Genomic DNA, 7,634 nt, shown 5'->3' on the forward strand with positions numbered 1-7,634 from the left:
GTCCAGCCTCTCATCTGTCTTGATAATGAAAGCTTTCATAAGATCCTCTAGACCAGGATGAATGTGCTGTTGAGGCTAAAATTACTGCCTCTACTGATTTTGGTATGCTGGAGCTCCATGTCCCTGGGGTCTAGATGTATTTTGTTGCCAAGCATTCACATTACCCCCAGGAGAACTCCATGATAAACAAGGGTGCCTCTGACCCATTCCATTAAAATTGTAGTTTCTCACAAATTCACTTCCTCAGTTGAGGCTTGACACTCATGAGTAGGGTGTCCTCTTCCACATATAACACAAACTGGGTGAGGCTCATTTTGTATCAAGGCTAAGGTCAGCTTTCTTATTTCTTTGGTCATAACATCAAGTTGTACCTGCACAGATGTGTTAGGATCGCCTTGGTGAACACCGGTTGATCTTCTTCTTTCAGCACTCTCAGGGGGCCATTGATTTGCATCTTCAGACTACTCATCAAGAATTATGACTATCTCTTCTGGAGTCTTCTTCATCAACGGGCCTCCAGCTGCATTGCTCAATGTTCTACGTGAGGCCGTTGTCAATCCATCCCAAAAGTCCTGGAGTTGCATCCAGAGTTCAATTCCGCTATGTTGACACTTCCGAATAATCTCCTTAAACCTCTCCCATTCTTCAAAAACAGTTTCAGTCTCTTTCTGGCAAAAGTTATGGATTTCTCTTCTAAACTTTCCCGTCTTATCTGATGAGAAATATTTATCAAGAAATTTTCTGGTCATATCCTCCGATGTTCTAATCGATCCCGTGGGTAAACTTCGAAGCCACTATTTTACATCATCTTTGAGTGTGAAGGGGAGTGCCCTTGAGTACACTGCATCTCGTGATATAACATTGTATTGAAAAATGTTTATAATCTCCTCGAAGTCCATTAGATGTGTATTTAGATCTTCGTTTGGCTTCCCTATGAAGACACAACAATTCTGAATGGTTTGAAGCAACCCTTGCTTCAACTCGAAATTGTTAGCTGCAATTAGAGGTGGTCTAACACTTGATAAGCCTTGATTGTAGACCGGTCTAGCATAATCACCTAGTGGTCTCCCAGACATGGGAGCTATATTTCATAACTGGTCTGCAGTCAAGGGTTGATTCTGAGCAATTCTCCGACCCCTTTCTTCTTCATAGATGATCTGTGCATCTCTAATAGCTGCTTCCTCAGCATCCCGTGCAACTTTTTCTCATTGTTGTGCTGCCTCCCTCGCATCCAAATCCACATTATCATCACCGTTTCCAGCCATAGTTTCTTTGGTTGAGGATTGACCAACCTTTTTTGATGTTTTGGTGAGATCTCTTTCCTTCCTCAGCTGTCGCAATTGTTTTTCTGTCTCGGGCTCGTATGGTAGCACTTCCTTCGTAGAAGTTTTAGTCATGCACCAATCTTAACCTGTAACCTGCGCACAATCAAAGAACACCAACCGTAAAAGGGAAAAAAATTAAATAAAAAGAAAAAAATATTCCTGAATTAGCACTACAAACTACTTCAAACACTATTGATTGCCAATCCATGGCATCGGCTCGAAGAAGATGATGAGCTCGAAACACACACTTAAATTATGCTCACTAATCAAATATAGTATAGCATAATATCGTATCCACATGGATTGGATTTAATCAGTATTCTCATAGTTTCTAGCTTGGTTGCTAATCAAGATGATCAACAATTGAGATTTATATGATTTCTAACTATAATTAACTAGGAATCTAAAGCTATTGACTAATGACAATCGCACCAAAGATCAAGAAAAGAAGGTTATCAATGGGAGAAGATAGGGTTTTGATGGGATAGGTGCAAGATAATTGTTTGGGATCTAACTCTAGATAATTCACTTCTATTGTTCAAGTGAGTCTCTCGAATTCACTCAATTATTTGTTCAAATGTTAGGCAAAACTCCTATCTCGATTAAGTCTTAACCTCTCAAGATAAACCAATTTAAGCGCGTGAAGATATGCAGGAATGCGTAGTGGATTGGTCTTTAGGAGCACCTCTCTCGATTATTCTCCTAATTAGGTTTAATCAATGATTCAACTAGCCTCTTTTGATTACTAAGAAGAATTAATGAACTCAACCAACAATATAATGCAAAGATATCACAAGTTATGCCTTTCTCGATTGCATGAACAAGTGAATATATATATGCAACGATTAAATCATCCAAAAATGCTTCAATGCATAAAACTAGAGTTATAATCCACAAACAATCATCAGTACACCAAATCCATCAAACCCTAAAGAGAACTACTCCATAGACATGGAGCAATTCATCACAAATAAAGTTAAAGTATAGGAAAACATAAATTCAATCCAAACTCGGGTCTTGAGTGGGGAAAGAATGATGAAATCCTTGTGCTCGTATTCTTCCAACTCCTCCTTAGCCTCCTTAGGTCGAAGATGTGTCAAAAGTCTAGAAAATAATATTTTTTCATGTATTTATACCAAGTAGGGTCGGGCCAAGACGAAACTACCTTCTCCTAGCCGAAGTAGGACATTTACTCTGTAAACATTGCACAGGCGCGCCGCATAGGGCAACGCACCATGCGGGGCATTAGTGGGAAAATCCAGAGAATTAAGTTCTGACAGACAATAGGAATTTGTACAAGCACGGCACCCCACGCGCCGCGACAGTGGGAAATTCTCAGAGTGCGGTTCAAACTTCGATCTTTGATGTCCAGACTTGGTCCTCGACCCCCGAACACGATCCTGGCTTAATCCCTTGGGCTTTTACTCAGACTTCAAAACTCCAAATAGTTCAAATTAGCTCCACAATCTCTACATAGCTCGGAATCACTCCTATAAGGTATAAAACACACAATAAGTATAAAACACTATCAATTAAAGAACAAACATGAATAAAGTGCAGTGAATTAGAGTGCAATAAGTGACTAAAATACAAGATTATAGCCTACCATCCGAAGATGATTCTGCTACTTGGTGGACTTAAAAAGATAAAACCTTTTTAAAAAATGCCACACAGACAAAAGAAATTACGTGCCAGCGCGTGTGCCACACTTCTATGTGTTGGCAGCATGTTAGTGGGTAGAGACTATCATACTGCCAAGTTCAAAGGGTAATTAGGCCAACACAAAGTTTAGGTATAAACTGAATAAAAGTCATCTATTCTGCCAATTTGGAGTGTAAATGGATAACAACTATAAATGCAGAATAAAACAAATTAATTACCCTTAATGAAATTATTTTCTTAAATTCTTCGATAAAGCTAAATATTGTCCACATTCAAACTCGTTATACACGTGAAATACACTCATTTTATCTAGCTCTAACCGTTAAGCTGCCATATGTGCTAGGTCAACTGTCCAACACTTGAACGAGTAAAGGTGCCTAGATAAAACGTTGTGGAGTAAAAGGGATGGAATGTCAAAACTAAACAAGTAGAGGTCTAAATAACCTTATTCGGCCTTTGTTTTAAATACAACAAGTTTCAAAGTATTTCTTTTTTAAATAATTTCTCAATTTAAATATTGTCACATAAATTGTTACGAGACAACATTATTTTAAGAGTTTGACGAAATGAAGGAGTTTGATATTTTTAATACGATTAGTGTAATGAATCGACTTGTTATTTTAAGAATTAACATCCCGTTCGGTGACTTGAGATCTCGAGAAGCCGTTGCATTCCCACAATTCAACCACCGAAAGGTCTACTACTGCACCCCCCTCCAAAGACTAGATGACATACCGCAACTATAATCAAGAGTACATAGCCCTTCATAGTCCATCCACATCATCACAAACCGTCGGCGCATAGCTAATATCGAGTGTGCAACATGACATATGAGTGAATAGGAAGAAATATATAGGCGCCAAGCTGAAACAAAGACGCACGATGTGGAAAGAAAGATGGGAAGTTTCCTAGAAGCCCTATAGCCTCTCGAAGATAGGTATAGACATCATCATACCAATCTGTAAGATTCTACTAGACACTTGCTCATGACTCGTAGAACCTACGAACCTAGTGCTCTGATACCAACTTGTCACGACCCAAAATTCAACTAGTCGTGATGGCACCTAACCCAACTCGCTAGGTAAAACCAATAACAGTCAACACAATTCTAATAAAATAAAAGTGAACAACAAATGATATAATCGAATTCTATACAATATCCCAAGGACTGGTAGTACAAGTCATGAGCTACTAAGACTGGATTTTTGCAATAACTGATATGAACTAAATACAACTTCTATTTGAAATGTACATAAACAGAATTCAACTCTAAAACCACCCAAGGACAAGTGAAAGCTAAATCCGGAAGGCAGGTACATCTCCAATATCAGCTCCCATAATCCACCGCATCTCCTCCAAGATCTGCACACAAGGTGCAGAAGTGGAGTATGAGTACAACCGACCCTATGTACCCAATAAATATCTTGACTAACCTCAGTGAATTAGTGACGAAGCTTTTAGGTTAAAAAATACTCACTGATATAACTTGTGCAATTGAATTTGCAATAGAAACAATACTAGAACATAACAGAGAAGATTACAAGAACAAATATGTGAAGTGGTACATGATTACAAGAAGAAATTACAGTCAATAATTATCAATACCACAACAAATCTTTTCCTTAAAGCGATGACCATCAAACTACGGCAGTAAACCCAGAACTTTCATAGTGTGAGAAATATACTCAAGATATCAAATCAAATGATACAGCAACACCTTTCGTGCGTTTATCTTATCCTCACCAAATATATGAATGTATTTCAAATCAAATGGCACGGAAACACCTCTCGTGCATTTATCTTTTCCTCACCAAGCATATGTATAACAATATCAACTAGGTGAAAGAAATACCGACAACAGTAATGACAAAGTGGGAAGTATATAGGTAGCAATAACGAACAAGGCAGTGCATATGAACAACGATAATAGACTAGGTGAGAGGCATAGAAGTAATGATAGCAACTAAGATAGGAGAACATAAATTTCACTAGCTAACATGGTATGCTTATACGAAAGTGCAACAAATAAGAAATGGCATAAATGTAGATATAACAAACAAGAAGTAAAGCATGATCTTTATAAGCTAAACAAAATAGAATGCATGGATAATTAGCATTGTAGAAGTCTTATACGAAAAGGGTAACAAGTAAGAAATGGCATAGATGTAGATATAACAAACAAGAAGAAAAGCATGATCTTTATAAGCTAAACATATAGAAGGCATGGATAATATAACAACAATTTAGGTAGAGAACAAAGACAGAACAACAATGACAAATCACATAGAAAATATAGGTGCAACAGTAACAATTCAAGATAAAGGCATAAATGTATACACAAGGAAAATATATCATAATATAATACATGTCTCCCGTCCTCGCCTGTACGGAAACATCCTTCGTGCCATGAACACATGCTAATATAAAAATAATGGCACGACACCACCCTTCGTACTTTTACTCTCGTCCTCACATGATAATGTAAATACAATGGCACGGCATCACCCTTCGTGCTTGACTCTCTTCCTTATACTCTTCCTCATATGACAATGTATATGGAAGGGCACGGCATCACCCTCCGTGCTTTACACTCTTCCTCACCAAGCATATATATATCAATAACAAGTAAGGTAGGAAGCATGAATCACATCAAGAAGATGATTAAGCAAATACTCCAAATGAACATCAATCACAACTTTCAAGCCAATAACAACTCAATAAACCTCAAGAACCTTATTGTTCAAGTATCTCAACAAATCTCAAAAGATATTTTCAAATAAAGTATGGAATCCAAATATATCAAGAATAACGTTCGTAGTGATATATTTGTGATTAGTTATAGTGATGACCGAATTGAGCACATCAATAGTTTCACAAAAAGTCCATCAAATTTTAATCAAGTTATAATAAGCTAAATCATAGTTTTTTGTATTTAACTTCATATTCATATTAATCTAGAAGTCAAGTAAAACATGAAGCAAGAAGGTCGCACATTCCAACAAGGCACAAATAATCGTATAATATACCCTCAGGCATGATTAACCCTGGCACATGCATATATGCTCGTCACCTCGTATATGTATCACTCCCGCATGTAGGAAACAATATCAGATAGTAGAAAAAATTTCTCCAACAAAGTTTGGCAAGACACTTACCTCGAACAAGCCAAATCGATACACTAGAAGTATCATCCCGCATAAATCGACCTCCGAACAGCTCGAAACTAGCCAAAAGCAACTCAAAATCATCAAATAATGCGATAGAAAGTAAACCCAAACAATAACGGTCGAATCTTTAATCAAATACTCAAAGTCAACGAAAAGATTAACCCGAGGCCGCATCCCGGAACCTGAAAAACTGACAAATTTTGATAACCCACTCGGATACGAGTTCAACCATACTAATTTCATCCATTTCCGACCTCAAATCGGCCTTCAAATCATCAATTTATATTTTAGAAATGTTTTTACTAAAATTCTCAATTTCTTCAATTTGATTCATCAAACAATCGCAAAATTCAAGGTTAGAATAATGAAATATAAATAAATTCGAGTAAAAAATACTTTACCAATCCAAATTGAGAAAATTTCCTCCAAAATCGCCCAAATCCGAACTCTAAAGTCCTGTGAGAAAAAATGACTAAATTTCGGAACAAGCAAAACAATGCAGCAGTTGTTATAGCTTGAATTACATACTAGATGAACCTAAAACTTATATTTGATAATTTCAACATAATCCTTGCGAGATTACACCCAAGATAGCCTTTTGAATTATCCAATTTGGCCTTACAATGAGAGAGATATGATGTTTTGAAGTTTTAAAGAAATCTGAAAATTTAAGGGACAAAAATGATATTGTCGTAAATATTTTACACCAAAAAAGCAGCAACAAAAGACTCTTCGTTTTAGCACCCAAAATTCATTCGGAACCTCCCGGACACAAACCAAATATGCATTTCAATCAAAAAATATATTACGAACCTTCTAGCACACTCAAAACACCGAAAAGAGGTCATCTTGACCCGATATTGACCATGGTCAAACTCCAAATTCTTAAATTAACTAATTTCTCAACCAATGATCAAAAACACACTCGAACCCCTCGAGACCCCATCCAATCATACCAAAAATTACAAATACACTATCCAAACTTATCCTAAGCCTCAAAACACCCACGAGAACATCACAACAAAGAATTGAGGCTCAAACCGAATAGAATTTGTCTTAAGTTGTTAAATCTTTATTCTTTTAAAAGAGTGTCAGAATCACACTTAAACACTTCGAATTACTTCTAAATTTTGTACACAAGTTTAATTCAACTATATAGACCTATCCAAAGTCTCGGAATACCAATTGGTGTCCAATAACATCAAAGTCAACCTTTGGTCAAACTTTTAAACTCTCAAGTTCTTCAAAATGCCAACTTACGACAAATAGTATCAAAACCTTCTAGGAACCTCCAAAATCGAATCCGAACATACGTACAAGTCCAAAATCATCATACAAATCTATCGCAACCATAAAAACTTGATTCCGAGTCCGTTGACCCAAAAGTCAAACCTTGGTCAACTCTTCCAACATAAAGCTTCCAAATCGAGAGTCAATCTTCCAAATTAATTTCGAACCACTCGAAAACTAAAACCGGCTA

The 7,634-nt window shown here is 36.9% G+C and overlaps 1 non-coding gene across 1 annotated transcript; it reads left to right on the forward strand.

Annotated features, from left to right (window-relative positions):
- Nucleotides 1-594: 594 nt before the first annotated feature.
- Nucleotides 595-701, forward strand: LOC138910727 (small nucleolar RNA R71). The gene has a single exon (XR_011415869.1). It is a non-coding gene; the product is annotated as a small nucleolar RNA R71 (small nucleolar RNA).
- Nucleotides 702-7,634: the final 6,933 nt, after the last annotated feature.

The sequence above is a fragment of the Nicotiana tomentosiformis genome, chromosome 4 (assembly GCF_000390325.3).
Source record: "Nicotiana tomentosiformis chromosome 4, ASM39032v3, whole genome shotgun sequence".
Lineage (NCBI taxonomy): Eukaryota > Viridiplantae > Streptophyta > Magnoliopsida > Solanales > Solanaceae > Nicotiana > Nicotiana tomentosiformis.